Source organism: Symphalangus syndactylus, chromosome 15 (assembly GCF_028878055.3).
Source record: "Symphalangus syndactylus isolate Jambi chromosome 15, NHGRI_mSymSyn1-v2.1_pri, whole genome shotgun sequence".
NCBI classification, from domain to species: domain Eukaryota; kingdom Metazoa; phylum Chordata; class Mammalia; order Primates; family Hylobatidae; genus Symphalangus; species Symphalangus syndactylus.
This window is the reverse complement of record NC_072437.2, coordinates 26129075-26150933: the sequence shown is the minus strand read 5'-3', so window position 1 is coordinate 26150933 and position 21859 is coordinate 26129075. Positions and strand designations below refer to the sequence as shown.

Below are 21859 nucleotides of genomic sequence, written 5' to 3'. Positions count from 1 at the left end.
GCTGACATCCAGGTATTTTAGCCAACTATGAAGGCAGAAATGATGTACCATGGAGAGATTATGATCTGAGTGATGTAGCCAACTATTTATTACCAAAGTTTCTGCGAATTCAGGGGATGTGGACAGCTATACTCCATATTTAACTTCACCTTCTATATTTAGTAGGAGAACATTGTTGCTACTGATCAGTTATTCAATGGGATGAGAGTTAAATTCACTCATGAAGCTTTGGTCTTTAGGAGGAAAATGCAAAGTTTTAGAGCCACAGAGGGTTACAGTGGTACTGAACCTTGAAGGCCACCTGGTTTAATCACCATAGTCCACAGAGGAGGAGACTAAGATCCAGCAGTGTCTAGCAACTTACCTAGGATCTCACCACTAGTTAGTAGCAGGGATAGAACTGGAAAACCATCTGCTGTCTCCTTTCCATTGATCTGTGCTGTTCCCTTGCTCTCCTTGTGTAAATGCTGAAGCGGATCATGATGAGCCCAGGATGAGGCAGGGAGGCCCATTCTGAAAGTTCAGTCTCAAGACTGAACACACTCAAAAAATGCTTATGAGACATTTGGTGGGCTATTTGGTAAATATTTAGTACTTGGCTCTAAGTATATAATTTTTAATTTTTTACTTGCCCAGGTGATAAATTGAATATGTATCTGGTATGATCTGAAAGCTGGAGACCCTATTTCAAACATTTAAGACAATCTTCTCACAATATTTTATTTTTAAAACAATACAACAGTACTTGCAAATAATTTCTAAAGTCTTGATTATAAATGTTGTCTGTTTTCATGGATCTCATTCAATAAACCACCACTACTTACAAGGCACTGGGCTACATGGACTTTTTCAACAACTAGAACCCTGCAAATATGGAACTAGGCTGCCCCATAAGTTAATGAAGTGGAGAACTGACAGCTAGTGGATTAGTGAATTCTTACCAGAAATCTGCACAGGGAATTCCTACCGAGGTCAAAGGATGGGACTTGATGACATCTGGTGTCCTTGTCCTTTCTAATCCTAAGATTAGATTGTTTTTGTTTTGTTGTTTTGTTTTAGAGACAGTCTTGCTATGTTAACTAGGCTGGACTTCAACCTTGAACTCCTGGGCTCAAAGGACCTCCCACCTCGGCCTCCCAAGCAACTGGAACCATAGGTGGGCACCATCATGGCTGGCTGGATCAGAGACCTGTATTCTATAATTTCTGTGATGCCCCTATTAAAGTAGCTTGTTTGGGGAGCGAGTAGTAACCACTTATACAAAGAGACACAACATGTTCTTCTCTCTCCTTTTTCTTCTAAGTCCAAGTTCAGTCTCTATTTACAGCCAACCCCCGAAGACTCAACATATCAGAGAATAAGGCACAGTGAGCCCTTAGGGAAAGTCTCCTTGGAACTGTCATCTTAGGGACCCCTCTTCACAAATGAAAAGACATGCTTTGTGGGAATCACAGCAACTTCCTGCTGGCCATGCACGTCCAGCCTATTTCTGTTCTTCTCTCTCCAGCTGTCTTCCATTTTAATCACACACTTGTCTCTGTTACGGATACCCCCTTCCACTCCAGGTTTATTAGTAGCTACGTTCTCAGCCCAAGGGCAAAAGAGAAGCAAGTGGACAATTTTGGGACCTGGAAAGTTATTCATCCACAGTGTATGTGCTGGTTCACATTAACGCCAGCCAACAAATGCATGAGCCCCTGCTGTGGGCCCGGCTTTGAGATAAGTGCTGGGGAAAGTGAAGGAGACACAGTTCCTGCTCTTCCAGGCTAGAGGGGGAAAGGAGATGGGAAAGGAGAGGTTACAGGAAAGCCCGGGAGCATGAGCACGGAGAAGGGTAAAGTCCTAGCCTCACAGAGGATTAGAAGCCACTCTGAGCCAAATGATTTCACTGTGACCTGAAGGAAAAGGGGAGGCGAATTTCCAGGCAGGGCAAAGACAGATCCAAAGGTCCAGAACAACGGGAGTTCAGGGAATTCGAGGAACTGAAAGAGTAAGGCATGCTGGAGCGACTGTCTCGAGATGACTCAAGCAAGGAAGGCAGGAGTTAGACGGTGGAGGGGCTTGTCACAGAACTCCAAGAAGTGCTCACCAGAACTTCAGCTCTGACTTATGGATATATATGTGTGTGTGTGTGTGTGTGTGTATGTATAGATGTGTATGTATATATAACATATACACACACATATATATACACACGTATATACATACACACACACACACACACATATATATATATATTTTTTGAGATGGAGTCTTGCTCTGTCACCCAGGCTGGAGGGCAGTGGCATGATCTCGGCTCACTGCAAGCTCCGCCTCCCGGGTTCACGCCATTCTTCTGCCTCAGCCTCTCCGAGTAGCTGGGACTACAGGCGCCCGCCACCATGCCCGGCTAATTTTTTGTATTTTTAGTAGAGACGGGGTTTCACCATGGTCTCAATCTCCTGACCTCGTGATCCGCCCGCCTCGGCCTCCCAAAGTGCTGGGATTACAAGCGTGAGCCACCGCGCCCGGCCTAACCCTTTTTTTTTTTGAAATACAGACAGAGTCTCACTCTGTCACCAGGCTAGAGTACAGTGGTGCCATCACAGCTCACTGCAGCCTCAGGCTCTGGGGCTCAATCATCATGGCTCACTGCAGCCTCAATCCTCCCGCCTCAGCCTCCCAAGTAGCTGGGACTACAAGGCGCATGCCACCACACTCAGCTATTTTTTTTTTTTTTTTTTGTAGAGATGGAGTCTGCTTTATTGCCCAGGCTGGTCTTGAACTCCTGCAGTCAAGCGATCCTCCAGCCTCAGCCTCTGAAAGTGTTGGGACTACAGGCATCAGCCACTGTGCCCAGCCTATGGATATATTCTTCAGTCTTGAAGAAGTTATTTCCCAGCCTCTTAAATGGCTTCTCAGTTTTGCTTTGAGTTATCGAAAACCACTATTTGTTGAGCACCCTCTAGAAGCAGATATGGTAGTACTAGGCCATGGGAGAAAATCCAGTGATAACAAGCAGCCCTCCCACTACAGAGCTCATAAAATGAGGTTTTCTCCTTTTCAAACTCCAGATACTAATAACAAATACATTCAAAAACCAAGAGACAAAAAATAAAAGGCTAAAAGAAACTCATCATCAACTCCTTTAGACTAAATTTTAAAATATAGTGGGATAGGCCAGACACAGTGGCTCAAGTCTGTAATCCCAGCACTTTGGGAGGCCGAGGTGGGTAGATCACTTGAGGTCAGGAGTTCGAGACCAGCCTGTCCAACATGGCTCTACTTAAAATACAAAATTAGCCCGGCGTAGTCGTGTGTGCCTGTAATCTCAGGTACTTGGGAAGCTAAGGCAGGAGAATTGCTTGAACCCAGGAGGCCGAGGTTGTAGTGAGCCAAGATCACACCACTGCACTCCAGCCTGGCAACAGAGCCAGACTCCGTCTCAAAAAAAAATAGAGTGGGATGCTTGTCACTACAGGTAAAACAAACTCTAAGGCAAAAGGAGCTGATTCCCTTAGCAAAATGTTTTTAATTTCAGAGTGTGGGATGAGAAACCCGGTTCTATGACCACAGAGTTCCACTTGAATGTACCACCCATGGCTCCTAGAATCAGGTGCTCTCTGGCCTGGTGCAGTGGCTCACACCTGTAATCCCCGCACTTTGGGAGGCTGAGGCAGGATGATTGTTTGAGCCCAGGAGGTCAAGAGCAGCCTGGGCAACACAGGGAGACCTGTCACTACAAATAATTTAAAAATTAGCTGGGTGTGGTGGCCTGCACCTGTGGTCCCAGCTGCTCAGTAGGCTGAGGTAGGAGGATTGTTTAAGCCCAGGAGTTTGAGGTTGCAGTGAGCTATGATCGTACCACTGCACTTCAGCCTGGGTGACAGAGTGAAAACCTATCTCAAAAGAAAGAAAAAAAAAAAAGAGAATCAAGGGTCTTTCTTTGGACATTGGGTTCCTCCCTAGAACTTCCGTGGGTATTAATAACAACACAATTGAGAGCATTAGGACAAATAGCTAATGCGTGCTGAGCTTAAGACCTAGGTGATGGGTTAATAGATGCAACAAACCACCATGGCACGTGTTTACCTGTGTAACAAACCTACACATCCTGCACATGTACCCCAGAACTAAAAATTAAAATTAAAAAAGAAATAACACAGTCTAACAAGGGCTGAGGAAGAGATGGGCCTCGGGTGCCCCAGGCAGCCTGCATGCCAAGTGACGAGGATGGGGGGCCAGGGAACAGCTCTGCCCTTGGCCGCTCACCACCCCGGGATCCTTCAGTCTAGGCTGAGTAGTAATAGCAAATCCCATTCACATCATATTTCATTAGGTTCTCACGTGCCTTATTCAGCTGACTTCTAATGAGAGCGTGCATGAGAATCACCCTGAAGGGCTACGGGAACGGAGGGCTGAGGGCCGGGCGCCGTCCCCAGAGCTCTGACTCAGCAGGTCAGGGCGGGACTGAGAAATGCATTTCTCACAGGTTCCTGGGCCCTGCTACGCTGCTGGTTCAGGGACCACACCTGGAGAATCACCGGTGAACTCATTTCACAGAAAACCTTCAAAGGCCAGCTCTGCCACTAGGCTGTTAAGCTTCGGAGGGAACAAACCCCTGCCCTGAAGGGGCTCGCCCACAGTGAAGGAAACAGAAATAAAAATAAAGTATTAGAATGTAATGCAATAGAACAGCGGTCCCCAACCTTTTTCACACCAGGGACCGGTTTCGTGGAAGACGGTTTTTCCACGGACGGGGGTCACAGGGTAGTTTCAGGATGATTCAAATGCATTATATTTATTGTGCAGGTTATTTGTATTATGATTACATTGTAATATATAATGAAATAATTATACAACTCACCATAATGTAGAATCAGTGGGAGCCCTGAGCTTGTTTTCCTGAAACTAGACGGTCCCATCTGGGGGTGATGGGAGACAGTGACAGATCATCAAGAGTGACAGATCATCAGGCATTCGATTCTGATAAGGAGCAGGGAACCCAGGTCCCTCGTATGTGCAGTTTGCAATAGGGTTCGTGCTCCTATAAGAATCCAATGCCCAGCTGATCTGACAGGAGGCGGAACTCAGGCGGTGATGTGAGCCATGGGGAGCAGCTGCAGATACAGGTGAAGCTTCACTCACCTGCCTGCCATTCACCTCCTGCTGTGTGGCCTCGTTCCTAACAGGCCACAGACTGGTACCAGCCCATGGCCCAGGGGTTGGGGACCCCTGCAATAAAACAAAGGCTCAAATGGAGGTTAGAGGAGGCTGCTATGAGCACAGAGTGGAGGAATGGGCCCACCTCAGTCAGGAAAGATAAGAACAGGTTAGCCACGGCTTCTAGCAGGGAAGAGAGTAAGAGAACAAATCCAGGAAGAAGCCGTGTATTCAGAAACAGCAGGGAGACCTGCAAGGGCAATGGCCCTGTCGCAGTGAAACTGGGGAGGAAACCCGTATGTAGAAAGGGATGGAGAGAAGAGAATGGAAAAGGCAAGCAGAGATTGATAAGGGTTCTGAGGAGGAGTGACACCTGGTAAGATCTGCCTTTTGGGAAGCTCATTCCAGTGGGTAGGGAGGAGGAAGATGGGGGCGGGGCGGGCGTGGAGCCAGGCTGGAGGAGGCTGTTCTGTGCTGCAGGTGCCAGAGGGAGGCTTGAGCCCAGCAGAGGCAGGTGAGTGGAGGGCCTGAGCCTAGTGGGATCTCAGGGATCTGCCAGTATACATCTCACATCTTGGTGGAGAGAAGGGTTCAAAACTTGCAGGTCCCTTGTGTTTTGGCTTCACAGACAGAGTGAATTGGCTCCTCTCTGCTAAGGGGTCAAGGACACACATGCTAGTGCCACACAGAGAAGGAAACCTATAAGCCAGGAAGTAGGAGCACACACCCAGTGCTGTCCCACAACTCGGATCAGACGGCAGCAGCTCCCTGCCAGGAATTAAGAGCCCACCCCTGCCCCGTGCTCCTTTGCACTCTACATGTTTGTAGGGATGGGGTCAGGGGACATCCCTGTGATTATGGAAGCTCCCTCGTTGGGAGAAATGACCTTGGTTCAAAAGGGGAGCACCTGGTCCCCAGTGACTGTAACCAGCCCAGCCTCCTGGGGACCTGAGCACATCTGCTGAGCCTGATCTCCGCTAAGCTCAACAGAGGGGAGATGAGGCTCTGCAACCACCATCAGATGCCCCAGCCAATTCTCGGAGACAGAGAGTGCCAGGAGTTTTGCCAGCTCACCTCAGCTGTGCTGACTGAGCACCGGCCACCTGTGGGCTTCTCTGCTGCTCCCCTAGGGAGGGAAGTGGCCAGCAGGGTTTGAAAGAGTGTCAATGCTGTTTGCCCCAATGGCCTCTGGGCCCCTGGTGAGAGTGACTGGCTTGGAGCTCCAGGAAGGTGGCAAGGGCTCCATTCTCACCTCATGTCCTCCAGCTGCCTTTCTCTGGGTGGCGTCTCAGTGAAGCCAGCCTGGGGTCTATCCTCATATGCTCTCATGATCCCAAGCCCACCTGCATGGGTCGGAGGTCCCTGCATCTGTCTCTCTCTCTCCCTCTCTCCCTCTCTCTCCTTCTTTCTCTCTCTCTCTCTCTCTCCCCCTCACCCTCTCTCCCTCTGCCTGTTGGGACTCGAACACCATGGCTCTGCTGTGATGTGACTTATGATTGATGCTGCCCCCTGAGCGTGCTGGGTGGTCTTCTATGCTTGTCACAAATCTCTGCCATCTAATTCCACCCCCATCGCCCAGATCGCTTCCTTCCATGTGCCACTCCGCTTCTGGGCACTTGTGGTGATAGGACATATGAGGGGAGGAGCTGGTTTGGGAGGTGCAAAGGCATGATAAACTCGATTTTGAATGTGTCAAATATGACTTACAGGCAGGTTGACAGGATAGAGATGGATTGTCAGCATTTGGTTAGACATGTGTGGAGCTCAAGAGGGGAGCCTGAGCTGGTATCTTAGTCTGTTCCGGCTGCTATAACAAAATGCCTTAGATTGAGTAACTCACAGACAACAGAAATGTATTTCCCACAGTTCTGGAGGGTGGGAAGTAAGTCCAAGGTCAAGGTACTGATGGATTTGGTGTCCGATGAGGGCTGCTTTCTGATTCACATGTGAGTCTTCTCTCTGTGTCCTCACGTGGTGGCAGAAGTGAGGCAGCTCTCTGGAACCTTCTGTATAAGGGCATTAATCCCATTAATGGGGGCTCTACCCCCAAGATCTAATCACTTCCCAAAGGCCCCACCTCCCAATGCCATCACCTTGGGCATTTGGATTTCAACGTGTGAATTTTGGAGGGACACAGATATTCAGACCATAGCAGCTGTGGGTAAAGATTCAAAGACTCGGGAACAGATAGGACCTCCCAGGCAGTGTGTGAAGGGCAAGGCTGTAACCCTGAACACCAGTGACAAGTAGGGGATGGAGGGAGAAAGGAGGATGCTACCAAGTGGACGAAAAGGGGTTTTAACACATATTGCTCATAGTGGCCTCACTATGAAATAACAGGACAAATGAAGTCACTGAGTCTCGGGGGCACCTTCACAATTTCTCACAGCTGTTAGTGGCAGAGCCAGGTCTCCAACTCCAAGTTCAGAATTTTTCTCCCTACATTTGTTCACTTATTCATTCAACAGTCACTGATTGAGCTCTTTTCTGTGTGCGTTCAGGGTCTTGTGTTCATACCATGAGCAGCATAGCAGGGACTGGAGTGAGACTGGGAGGAGCGGCAGAATGCAGACAAGTTGGGAACCAGCCACGCCTCTCCTCCTAGCAGGGGAGTTGTTCTAATAGGTTTTATTTTTATTCAGCTTTGGTGAGGCCAACAGATCAGATGACGACTGCCATTGAAGAGAGTTTCTTACTCTCAGATCTAAGAGAAGTGGGCATGCCACACCATGCAGGGCCACCCAGGGCAGCATGAGGGCTGGTCAAGAGGCAGAGGGAGGAGAGAATGTGGCCAGAGCCCTTATTATGGTTTCCATAGGAAGGAGTGGGCAAGGCAGGGTTAGCTAGCTCAGGACTGGCTAGTTTAAATCATTTCAGCAGGTTCTGGGGCAAACGGGCTGTTCCTATTTGTCGGGTAGCTGGCCCTGGGTGATTAGGGCAGGGGGATAGTGGCCTGGAGTGTGAGAACCAGATAAGGGAATTGGTTGGGATGTGAGCTCTGGGTTGGTTTTCATTTGAAAAGCACATGCCCCGGAGGACTCCTTCCAGGGGGAGGGGGACAGTGAGGGAGACATATTATTGGGTTGCACAGAGCAAGGTGTGTCCTGCAGATAGATGCACGCGGGGCAGATGTTAAAGCATCAAGTTTACAGAAAGGAGAAACGTGGTTAATACAGGAGCAGAAAAGGAATGCAAAACAGCTAGAGAACAACTGCAAAGGTGCACATGCGGAAACACAGGATGATGTCCTGCCAACCCTGCTGTGGATGGTCTGTGGACCAGCAGCACCTGGGACTTAGAGAGGCAGCGTCTCAACCCCACCCCAGACCGAACGAATCTGAATCTGCAACACCCTCAGGTAACCCGTATGTATCTTAAACCATAAGTACTGGCATCAGCTGCAGACAGGCCCGTGGACAGATGGAGGAGGAGGAGGAAAATGTGTGGTTCGTTAGGAGGCTTCTTGGAGGAGTCCTCTAACAGTGAAAGCCAGCTTCCATTTGAAAAGAAATGAGATCTTTTGCCTAAAGCAGTGGTTCTCAAAATTGGCTGCAAACTGGAATCACCTGTTGTGTTTTAAAAAGCTCTGGAGTCTGGGCATAGTGGCTCATGCCTATCATCCCAGCACTTTGGGAGGCTGAGGCTGGCAGATCACTTGAGTCAGGAGTTCAGGACCAGCCTGGCCAACATGGCAAAAATGTCAACTAAAATAGAAAAAAAAAAAATAGCTGGATGTGGTGGTGCATGCCTGTAGTCCCAGCTACTCGGGAGGCTGAGGCACGAGAATCGCTTGAGCCCAGGGAGCTGAGGTTGCAGTGAGCCTAGATCGCACCACTGCATTCCAGCCTGGAAAACAGAGTGAGACTCTGTCTCAAAAATAAATAAGCAAGTAAATAAATAAATATAAAAAGCACTGATTCCTGCTTCCAAACACTGGAGATTCAGATTTAATTGAGATAAGGCCAGGATGTAGAGAGTTTACAGAACTCCCCAGGTGATTTAAACGTGCAGCCAAGTTAGAGAACCACTGGCCTTTGCCATACGGAAGATATAATGTGCTGTACCAGGACCAGAGAACAGAGTAACAGAGGAATCAGATGGTTTGAGAGCAAGACCAGAAGTGTGCATGTCTGCCCGGTGGGTGGGGTGAACAGGGAGGGTGCGCCTAGGATCCGTCTCCCCTCCCATCCCCATTTGGCTTCCTGGGCCACATTCCTCAGGGCTTCCTTGGTTCTCACCTGGATGCTTGTATTCTGCTTCCCCCTAGTGGTGACTTGCAGTATGGCACAGCTGTCGCTGGCGGTTTCATTAAGGTTCCGCGTTCATCACTAACCTGTGACAGTGAGTCCCAGGCTGTGGTCTCGACAGGTGGGATCATCCTAAGAATCATGTCCTGTGAGCACCTTCGCCATGTGACTTCAGGAGTTGCTCCCTCACAAGGAGCCTCAGGGAGTTAGAGGTCACTGGCCAAGCACTGCCCTGGCACAGGGCTGCAACTGCAGCCTAAGTGGCTTCCTGTGCATGAGGTTTAAGGAAATTTCATTTTATTAGCCAGTGGTTAAGTGCCTGTGAGAGCAATCATCAGAAGATGCAGTGGTAGAAGATAACAAGCTTCCTAATAAACAGTGGCCACCGACCGGGCGTGGTGGCTCATGCCTGTAATCCCAGCACTTTGGGAGGTCGAGGCGGGCGGATCACAAGATCAGGAGCTCAAGACCAGCCTGGCCAACATGGTGAAACCCCATCACTACTAAAAATATAAAAATTAGCCGGGTGTGATGGCGGGTGCCTGTAATCCCAGCTACTTGGGAGGCTGAGGCAGGAGAATTGCTTGAACCTGGGAGGCAGAGGTTGCAGTGAGCCGAGATCACACCATTGCACTCCAGTCTGAGTGACAGAGCAAGACTCTGCCTCAGAAAAAAAAAATGGCCACCACTTAGATCTTTGTGGCAAGAATGGGTTTTACTTAATTATCACATTTCATTCCAGTGACAAGCCTGAAGGTATTAGGATTGTCAAATATTTTTATTGCAAATATGCGTTACTAAGGCTTATTTTTAAAAAAATACTTAGCTATATAAAGTCATATTCTTCTCTGAGATGGACATTTAGCAAAAATAAAGTCACAGATTTAATATTATAGCCATGAATAAATGTTTTAAAATTATGAGTGAGAAAGAACATTAACACTTTCAAAATAAGCATGTATTTTAAACAGACATGGTTTGCGGAAGAGGATTCTCATCTTACAGATAAGAAAACAAACCTAGAGACCTTAAGGAACTCGATCAAGGTCACATAGCCAGTGACAGATGCAGGGTTTGAACCCACATTGGTTGGACAGCACCGTCTGTGTGTGCAGCTCCTCCCACGTCCCCTCCAAGAGTCCAGGGGTTCTCACCTGCTCAAGGGTTTGCAACAGAGACTTCACCTGAATCCCTGATTGAGACTCTGGTTCCTCCAAGCTCCCCTAGTTCCTCTTTGTATTAGTCCATCTTCACACTGCTAATAAAGACATACCCGAGACTGGGGAATTTATAAAGGAAAGAGGTTTAATGGACTCACAGTTCCACATGGCTAGGGAGGCCTCACAATCATGGCAGAAGGCAAGGAGGAATGTCACATCCTATATGGTGGCAGGGAAGAGAAAACTTGTGCGGGGGAGCTCCTTCTTATAGAACCATCAGATCTTGTGAGACTCACGATCACAAGAACAGCATGGGAATGACCTGCCCCCATGATTCAATTACCACCCACCAGGTCCCTCCCACGACACATGGGAATTGTAGGAGCTATAATTCAAAATGAGATTTGAGTGGGGACACAGCCAAACCATATCTCTCTTCTTTCCAATTTCACATTGACTCAGACACTTCCTTCGGTAGAGCAGTCTCTGAAGGCCCCATATTAGGGGGAGAATGCCCTTGCCCAATCCTGGCAGAAAACTTCTCTCTGCAGCTCATACCCAGAGCTGGGTTCAGGCCAGATGAGGAAGAGATAGTGAGAGAAATAGGAAGCGTTTGAAGCTGGCAGGCAGTGTGGTCCCCTGAGCTGGCTGGTTCCTTTTCTTCTCCCCTGAAGCTCCTGCCCACTGGGAGCCAGCTCCTGTCCACCCTACCCCAGTTCCAAGAGTTCCTGAAACTCTGGTGTGAACCAGAACCACTGGGAAGCTTGTTAGAATGCAGATCCCTCGGCTCCACCCTCAAAAATTCTGATTCAGGATAATCAAAAGCGGGACCCAGGAATTGGAATTTTAGGCAAACAACCCATGTGAATTCTGCTGCAGGGGGTCCTCAGAACACACGTTGAGAAACATTCAATAGACATACTATTCACATTCATGGGTCCTGTGTCAAAAGTACCAATGAAGGCCCATAAGCTATGTTGAAATATTTAGAAGTTATCTATCAAGTGAATAAACTGTCAAATATATATACATAACTACATGGCAGGCTAGAATTCCTGGGCTCTAGAGCCCAAGCCAGAAGGTAATGGGACAGCAAGAACTAATCCCCAGCCACCATCCTTCCCCTTTGTCTCCCCACTTTATGCCATGAGGAACTTGCTGCCTGAGCAAGAGGACACACCATCCATAAATTCAAGCACAGGCACTCTCTGTCCACCCTGTAACAGCTGCATCTTGACCACCTATTGGGCTAGAATGGACCCCAGAGAGGAAGCTGGCATTGACCCTGGAGGCAGAAAATTCCCAGGCACTCAGAGCATGGCCTAGATGGGGAAGAGGTTCCGGGAGGATGCATGCCCTTGACCTTGTGGACTGCCTGCACTGAGAGGAGGGGCAGCAGAGGATGGCCAGGGCAGAGCCCTCTAAGCTGACATTTCTCCAACATTCATGGGAATAGAAATTTCCTGGGATCTGAATCAGTAGGTCTAGGCAGGGACCAAGATTCTGCATTTCTAACAGCCCCCCAGGTAAAGCTGGTCAGGCTGGTCTTCAGACCACAGAGTGAAGCAGCAAAGCTGTAAAGCAGGGGTCAGTACCAGGTAGCAAACTTTTAGTCTCTGAGGGCCATGTGGTTTCTATGGCAATTATTCAGCTCTGCTGTTGGGCATGAGAGCAGCCACAGATGATATTTAAGAAAATGAGCATGGCTGTGTTCCAGGAAAACTTCATTTGTGAACACTGAAATTTGAATTTCAGATAATCTTCCTATGTTGCAAAATATTCTTCTTTTGGGTTCTTTCAATTATTTAAAAATGTAAAAACTCGATCAGGAGCAGTGGCTCACGCCTGTAATCCCAGCACTTTTGGAGGCCAAAGTGAGTGGATCACCTGAGATCAGGAGTTGGAGACCAGCCTGAGCAACATGGCAAAACCCCATCTCTACTAAAAATTCAAAATTAGCTGGGTGTGGTGATGCATGTCTGTAATCCCAGTAACTTGGGAGGCTGAGGCAGGAGAATCACTTGAACCCAGGAGGCGGAGGTTGCAATGAGTGAAGATCGCACCACTACATTCCAGCCTGGGCGACAGAGTGAGACTCTGCCTCAAAAAAGTAAAAACTCAATCATAACGTAACTTAATTGTACATTTAAAAATAAGAGTATAATTGGATTGTTTGTAACACTGAGGATACATGCTTGAGGGGATGGATACCCCATGTTACATGATGTGCTTATTTCACATTGCAGGCCTGTATCAAAACATCCCATGTACCCCATAAATATATACACCTACTATGTACCCACAACAATTACAAATTTTAAAATTTACAAAAGATTTTTAAAATGTAAAAAACATTTTTTATATAGGCTGTACAGAAACAGGTCTGGATGGGGAGGTTAGATTTGGCCCAAAGTCTGTAGTTTGTTGACCCCTTCTCTAATATATATGGCCCAGTCAGGAGCCGTGCATGGCTGGGTCTAAGAGCTGTGCTGATCTACAAAGCCCACATGAAGCTGCTGTGGCAGAGAGGGTCTACAGCCTCACTGAGTCATGTCTTTTGGGGGTAGATGGGTCTTCTAGGTGCCCATCAAATCACACCTTCTCGGGTGCCTTCAGTGCACACCTATGAGACCAATCTTGCTGATCCAGGGCAGGAAGTCCAGTCCAGATCCACCCTGCTGTGTTACCCAGGAGCTCAGATTCAGTCTCAGAACCATCTGGATTGTTTTATTCTCATGATATACTTAATCCTGATTGAAGTATAAATGAATAAGCCGGCTGGGCGTGGTGGCTCACGCCTGTAATCCCAGCACTTTGGGAGGCTGAGGTGGGTGGATCACCTGAGGTCAGGAGTTTGAGACCATCTTGGCCAACATGGTGAAACCCTCGTCTCTACTAAAAATACAAAAAATTAGCCGGGCGTAATGGCGTGTGCCTGTAATCTCAGCTACTCTGGAGGCTAAGACAGGAGAATCTCTCGAACCCAGGAGGCAGAGGTTGCAACAAGCCAAGTTCGCGCCACTGTACTCCAGCCTGGGCAACAAGAGCGAAACTCCATCTCAAAAATAAATAAATACATAAATAAGCCCATTAAGCATCACAAATTTAATGTGACACCAACATTCTTACTGGTGAGAAATGATTCTCGATTGTACTTGGGAGAAGGTGATGCTGCCGGTTCTCAGGCCTGGGAGCTGCTGAGGAGGGAGAGTGAGGAGGTTGGTTTATGTAAAAGGCATGGGCACTGCCACTCTGCAGATTCCTGGAGCATTCACCTGACTACTTGTTGATTTTTCATTGAACAGCTTTCTCCTCATTCAGACTGTGGGCTCTCTGAGAAGATGGGGAAACATTATTTGGGGGATTTACCCTTAGGGTGAAAATTATCTAAGCTTCTTCTTTCTCAATTTCCCTCTCCTCCCCTCATTTCCCATCTCTAATTTATTTTATTTCTTTTTTATTAACATTTTTTGTAGAGATGTGGTCTCACTATGTTGCCCAGGCTGGTCTTCAGCTACTGAGCTCAAGCAATCCTCCTGCCTTGGCCTCCCAAAGTGCTAGGATTATAGGCATGACCCACTGTGACCGGCCTCTTAATTTTTTCAGCGTCACAGGTTGTATCCCCAGAAACCAGACTCTAAAGAGGCATTTCATGAAGGGATGCCTGTGGGAGGGACCACACCTGTGGAAGTTAGGGGACAGAAGCAGGAGTGGGCAGAGCAGTGACGTTGAGCTACAACCCAAAGCTGACAGTCTCAGCAAACCTCACCAAGAGCTCTGGAGTTAGGTGGACTTTCAGAAACAGGCCAAGCATGGCTGAGCTGGCCAAACCCTTATGCTCCACCATCCATTGGTCACTCGATATGAGCTTCCCCAGGCACGAGTGTGCTATGGTCTGAATATTTGTGTCCCTCCAAAACTTGTACGTTAAAATCCTAACCCCCAAGGTGATGGTATTGGGATGTGGGGCCTTTGGGAGGTGATTAGGTCACAAGGATGGAGCCCTCAGGATGGGATTAGTGCCCTTATAGAAGACACCCCAGAGAGGTCCCTCCCTTATCCCTTCCACCACATGAGGATACAGTAAGAAGACATTGTCTATCAGTTAGGAAGCCAACCCTCACCAGACATCAAATTTGCTGGTGCCTTGACTTTGGACTTCCCAGCCTCTAGAATTGTGAGAAATACATTTCTGTTGTTTTTGAACTACTTAGTCTCTGGTAGGATAGCAGCCCAAAAGGACAAAGATAGGGCATGTTCTTGGGTGAGGCAGTTCTCTGCAGCTCAGGCACTTTCTGAGAGGGCTAAGAGCTACAGGCTGACTGCAGCAGCACTTCTAGCAGCTGGGGCCTGATGTCCTTCACTGTCCTTTCTGGGCAGCATATCACAGTATCCACTGCACACCACTCGGCTATCATTCTGTTCAGATACTTCTTGACTGGTCTTTCTACTTCTAATTTGTTCCATGTAGAATCTATCCTAAACACTACCTCCCTAATCTTTCTTAAAGGAAAATATTGGTAAAATATTTCATAATCTGTCATTATGAATAATTTTATATGTCATTCCCCTGAAAAGAGGTGTTACAAGGTCAAGTTTTTTCAGTTATGCAGGAAATGTAAGTGTGTAAAGAAGCAGGATGAGGCCAAGTGTGGTGGGTCACACCTGTAATCCCAGCACATTGGGAGGCCAAGGTGGGCGGATCACTTGAGTTCAGGAGTTCAAGACCAGCCTGGCCAACATGGTGAAACCCCATCTCTACTAAAAATACAAAAAAAGAAAAAAACCACAAAAATTAGCTGGGTGTGGTGGCAAGCACCTGTAGTCCCAGCTACTCGGGAGGCTGAGACACAAGAATCGCTTGGACCCAGGAGGTGGAGGTTGCAGTGAGCCAAGATTGTGCCACTGCACTCCAGCCTGGGTAACAAAGTGAGACCCTGTCTCAAAAAAAAAAAAAAAAAGAAAGAAAGAAAAGAACAGGATGCAATACAACATGGTATGATGGGGTCTTATTTAGTTTGATTTAGTTTGCCTCCACTTCACCCCACTGGGGAGGGAGGGATTCCCGCCCTAGGGCTGAGAGGATGGTTGAATATATGACACCCAACCCTAGACAGATGAGATGGGCAGCAGGTAATTAGTCACATATGCTCATGGCCCAGGGGAGGACCACACTGTCCCACACAGAGCCATGTGGGGGTTGCAGTTGGGAACAGAGTGAACCACCAGGAGCTGTGGGAGGCAGGCTTTGTAGTAACAAGAGGGCAAGGTGCCCCTGGTTCCTGTAGGAGGATGTGTTTGGTTTGCTTGGATAATTCTACAGGCTGACGGGGACCTGAAGCCTAGCGCTGCACCTGGTCCCTTTGATAAGGAGGGTTGCTTGGCTAGAGGACCTTATCCACCAGGAGCAGAGTGGGAGGAGAACTTGCAGTTAATCCATTTGAGCCTCTGTACCCTGATTTTACCAGCCTTCATAGGCAAGGCAGCACTTAGTTTTGAATCTTAATTTCAGGCCTTACACCACAGGTCTATGAGTCATTGGAGCTGAATTTCCTATCCAACGGCATTCAAAATTATTTTCAAATCTGATCTGGCCAAACAGAATTCTACCTTTCATCACTGCTGGTTTTCAAGCCCGGGCCCACTCCAGATTCCCTACAATGGCACATCAGGGCATTCCTAATCAGGCCTAATCCATATCTCCTTTCTCATCATGCCTGCTAAATTTCAGCCTGAGTTTACACACATTTACTGGACAAATTGTGTTTTTGGCATACACGGCTGTATGTTTTTCCTCATTCTATTTCCTCCAGATAAGGGCTAGAAATTCTAGCCATCCTTTGAGGCCAACTCAAATGTAACCTCCTCTGGGATGACTTTCCTGGGCATTGCAGGACAAGTGCCTGGATGGCCTTGATAACCCAGCTCTTCCCCCATTTTTCACTTGTAGTTCTCAGAATAACTCTAGAATGTGCTGGAAACAACATTCTGAGATAAGGAAAGCTGTCCGGAACATGCCAGATTCTGTTTCTGTTCCTCTTAGAACAAGATGTCCTCCAATGCTGTGATCCAGTGATCCCAGTTTCCCCCCAGGGTATAAAACCCAGAGTGGAGTGCTTTCAGAGTGCCTCGGCTGCAGTGCATTGTGGGGCATGTGCAGACAAGACTCTATCCATTCTGAGTAGCTTCCTGAGCCTTGCAGAATCAGCTCGCAGTGGATGCTAGGCTTCTGTTGTGCCTTGCTGCCTATCTGTGATGAATAAAGTTGCTTTGCCTAACTTGTTCTGTGAGTGTTCTGTCTCACTCAACTCCTGCAAGTGGTAGAAACTGCAGCCCAAGATGCAATAGGTGCATTTTGGGAGGCCGATGTGGGTGGATCACTTGAGGTCAGGAGTTTGAGACCAGCCTGGCCAACATGGCAAAACTCCGTCTCTACTAAAAATACAAAAATTAGCCGGGCATGGTGGCGTGCGCCTGTAGTCCCAGCTACTCTGGAGGCTGAGGCAGGAGAATCACTTGAACCTGGGAGGTGGAGGTTACAGTGAGCCAAGATCATGCCACTGCACTCCTGAATTCTTTTTCAGGTAAATCCAGGATTTCTTCTTGGTTTGGATCCACACTGGTGAACTAGTGTGATTTTTTGGGGGGTGTTGAAGAGCCTTGTTTTGTCATATTACCAGGTTTGATTTTCTGGCTCCTTCTCATTTGGGTAGGCTCTGTCAGAAAAAGGTCTAGGGCTGAAGGCTGTTGTTCAGATTCTTTTGTCCCATGGGATGTTCCCTTGATGTAGTACTCCCCCCTTTTTCCTGTGGATGTGGCTTCCTGTGAGCCTAACTGCAGTGATTATTGTCTCTTTTCTGGGTCTAGCCAACCAGTGAGTCTAGCCAGCTCCGGGCTGGTACTGGGGGTTGTCTGCACAGAGTCCTGTGATGTGAAATGTCTATGGGTCTCTCAGCCATGGATACCAGCACCTGTTCCAGTGGAGGTGGAGGAGGGGCTAGGTGTGTCTGAGCTCAGACTCTCCTTGGGCAGGTCTTGCTTCAGCTGCTGTGGGGGATGGGGGTGGGATTCCCAGGTCACTGGAGTTGTGTACCTAGGAGGATTATGGCTGCCTCTGTTTAGTCATGCAGGTTGTCAGGGAAGTTGGGGAAAGCCGGCAGTCACAGGCCTCACCCAGCTCCCACACAAACCGAAAGGCCGGCCTCACTCCCACCGTGCCTCCCCCAATAGCCTCGAGTCTGTTTCCGGGTGGAGGGTGAGATGGCCTCGAAAACTTGCCCAAGGCTTTTCGCCTCCCAGCTGTGGAAGAAAAGGGCTTCAGTTCATCCCCCTGCATGTCAAGTCTGCACGCCAGATTCATGCTCTCCCCCAGGTTCTGGCCAGGAGGCTTCTTGCCCCTTTCAAATTGTTATAAAGTTCAGCTAGAGGATTCCTTCTCCTTGTGGAGTTTTACCCCCTGCTCCTCTGGCCACCCTCCTGATGGATCCCTGTGGTGTCAGGCAGGAATGGGCTGCTTGGGGACCCAGCGAGCTCCCAGGGCCTTTCTGCTGCTTCCTCTACCCTTGTATTTTGCTCGGCTCAGCTCTCTAACTTGACTCAGCTTGAGGTAAAGTTGGAAACTTCTCCCGAAAACAGACCTTCAGCTTCCCCAGTGGAGGTGTGTGTTCAGAAGAGGAGGGTCCCCCTTTCCCACTTCCGCAGTTGGGGCACTCACACTACTTGGGGTGTCTCCTGGGTCCTGCAGGAGCAGTCCGCTTCCTTCAGAGGGTCTGTGGTTCCTCTCAGGATTGCTGGTTTGTTCTTGCAGTTGATCTGGAGGGTTACTTCTCCAGCTGAGGGTAAGGGTCAGTGGACCCTGCAGCTCTGCAGTTCCACCTCTGCCGCCCCTGCCTCTACCGCCGAGCCAGTGACCTCAGGTACCCTCCCTGCCCCACCCACCCAGACGTGTGCCCCTTCCTTGCTGGCCCGGGTGCACCCACCTGGCCCTAATTTTGTTTTTATTGTGCTAAAAAATACATGTTATAATTTTGCATTTTAATCATGTTTTAAGTGTACAGTTCAGTGGTATTAAAGACATCTGCATTGTTCTGCAACCATCACCACCATCCGTCTCCAGAAAAGAGTTCTTACAAAACTAAAACTCTGGACCCATTAGATGGTAACTCCCCACTTCCCCTCCCCCAGTCTCTGGTAATCATCATTCTACTTTTTGTCTTTGTGAATTTGACTACTCTAGATACCCTATATATTTGCCTACCACCACTTTTTTTTTTTTTTTTTTGAGACACAGTCTCACTCTGTTACTTAGGCTGGAGTACAATGGCACGATCTTGGCTCCACTGCAACCTCCACCTCCCGGGTTCAAGCGATTCTCCTGTCTCAGTCTCCCGAGTAGCTGGAATTACAGGCACATGTCACCATGCCCAGCTAATTTTTGTATTTTTAGTAGAGATGGGGTTTCACCATGTTGGCCAGGCTGGTCTCAAACTTCTGGCCTCAAGTGATCAGCCCACCTCAGCTTCCCAAAGTGCTGGGATTACAGGTGTGAGCCACCATGCCCGGCCATGGTTGTCCTTTTGTGTCTGGCTTATTTCACTTAGCACGTTTTCAAGGTTCATCCACGTTGTGCATGTATCAAAATTGCTAATACTATTTTAAATCAAGTTACATATATCATCTGCGCTCATTCAGAATATCTTACTATGTGTCTCTAAAAGATAAAGACGTTTTAACATAACCACAACACCAATGTCACACCTAAAAATAAACAATTAAAAAAGAATAGGAAATAAAAAAGGTAGTAATTCCTTACTACCATCAAATACCCTTCCAGTGTTCAAATTTTGAATTGCCTCATAAAAGATAGATTCTCCACTGTTCTTGAATACAGAATTCCTGTTTAATTTGTCCTGACAACCCTCCTCTCCCCATAGTAGCTGTCTTGCACACAAAAGATGCTGTCATACTACATTTCACCAATAGGTAGCATGAATAATCATGACATTTGCTAAATCCAGTTGGCATTTACACAAGAGGAAACATCATTTGTAGAAAGTTGGCAATTATAGGTAAATATACAAACACAGAAATTGAAAATAGCCTGTTTGCTCTGTGTAACATGCATAAAACCTGAATACATCCTAATTCTAAGGGATAATTATTGATATCAGACAAACTTTCTATTTGTTTTAAGGAGAACATGGAAAACGTATTTCTTGGTGTTGACATTTATCTCTACAATGTCAACATTTTTAGTGTTAAATAATTGAGGCCAGTTATGTTTATTTATTCTTCTGCTTAATAAAAGAAAAAGTAAATAGAATCTACTTGTACAATTGATTGCTGTGTTAAATGCCCATTACAAATGTATTGTCTGAATTGTATTAAGTGTACTTATCTCTGAATAAAACAGTTGCTTTCCCAAACTTCCTCTAGCGTGTTCTGAAGAACAGAGAATCTTAGGATGGTAGATATGGATAGGGTCTTTAAGACTATCTAGTCTGACCCCATCATCTGACAGATGAACAGACATGAAACCTCATCATAAGATCACACAACAACTTGATGGCTTTTGTGTAATTTGCTATCTTTCTGCCAGCAATCTCACCTTCTCCCCTCCACCCCTACTCTAAAAAACTAACTGCTTGGTAAAATTAATATTTCATTTTAAGGATGCAAAACCCAAATTGTGCAATTAATCCTCCCTTTCTTGTCCTTTCAATATAATTAATTAATTAATTAATTATTTTTTTGAGATGGAGTCTCTCTCTGTTGCCCAGGCTGGAGTGCAGTGGCGCAATCTCAGCTCACTGCAACCTCCACGTCCTGAGTTCAAGCGATTCTTCCGCCTCAACCTCCTGAGTAGCTGGGACCACAGGCTCATGCCACCACCTCTGGCTAATTTTTGTATTTTTTTGTAGTGATGGGGTTTCATCATGTTGGCCAGGCTGGTCTCGAACTCCTGACCTCAAGTGATCCGTCCGTCTTGGCTTCCCAAAGTGCTGGGATTACAGACGTGAGCCACCATGCCCAGCCCCTTTGAATATATTTAGCAAACATTTATTGGGTATTACCAGGACTAAGCAAGATCTTGTTCCCTTGGTCAACTGAGCCTTTTATTTGAGTTCATGTCTTGTAATTTCCTAGAAAGAAATGAAGCTAACTTAGGAAATCAGCCTGTAAAGAATTTCTAATGGGCAGTAAATATGACACTTTTCAGCCCAGATGACATAATAATTCTGTGAGTCATTTTTTATCCTATCCTCCTATATTCAAACATTTAATACTGGACTGTTCTTTCTGTTCTTAAAATCAGCTCCTCCAACCAGGACAGGCCCTAACTCTGCTCTTGAAAGTAGGTTCTCACCAGATTTATCCCAAGAACAACTTCCTTTTATCTTCCCCAGATGTTCCGGAATATCTGGGCTCTTTTCCCTGAAATGGCACTTCCCACTTGTTGGATACGGCCCTCTGCCCTTTCTCAGGCTCTGTCTGCATTCTTCTCTTTTCAACTACCAAACCCTCGCCTATACAACTTTATGGCTTCACTGGGCAGTTCCTCCCACCTGGAAAATAAGCATACATTCATCTCTGACGCATATGCTTCACTTCCAGTAGTACCTTCCAGTGTGTTCTTTGAGATATTCATAAGTGGGGAGATGTTCCATAGTCAAAAAGTTTGAGAAGCAATTGTTTAAACAAATTTAAATAGCTTCCTTTATTGCAGGACTTTTCAGAGTCTGATTTCAATAGGCGTCGTTGGTCCTTTAAGATAGGATGATAGTACTGTATGGGGCATTTTCAAAATTGATTTGATTAAAAAGCACTACCCCTTGTCTTACTGTGCTCAGGCTGCGATTACAAAATACCATAGACTGCGTGGCTTAAACAGCAGACATTTACTTCTCATGGCTCTGGAGGCTGGCAAGTTCACGGTCAAGGGCCGGCAGATTGAGTTCCTGGAGAGGGCACTCCTCCTGGCCTGCAGACGACTGCCATCTCACTGTGTGCTCATGTTCTGGAGAGTGACCCAGCTCTTGTCTCTTCCTCTTCTTGTAAGGGCACTAATCCCACCACGGGGGCCCCACCCTCATGAACTCATGTAAACCTAATTATTTCCTGAAGACTCCACCTCAAATGCCATCACATTGGGGGTTACAGCTTCAACATATGGATCTCAGGGGGACCCAAGCCTCCAGTACATAACACTCCTTTTGTTTTCCTCATTGCACCATCTGCTACTGGGTTCTGTGGAATGCACCTAGGGACACACAAACTCCAGTGCAGGCTCTGGGTCTGAAAACAGACAAC

The 21859-nt window shown here is 47.3% G+C and overlaps 1 long non-coding RNA gene across 1 annotated transcript; it reads right to left on the bottom strand.

The window, feature by feature from the left end:
• Window positions 1–4761: 4761 nt before the first annotated feature.
• Window positions 4762–10652, bottom strand: LOC134732641 (uncharacterized). The gene is made up of 3 exons (XR_010115986.1): window positions 10544–10652; window positions 9381–9657; window positions 4762–7148 (listed from the first exon to the last, which is right to left on the bottom strand). It is a non-coding gene; the product is annotated as an uncharacterized lncRNA (long non-coding RNA).
• Between the last annotated feature and the right edge of the window lie 11207 nt (window positions 10653–21859).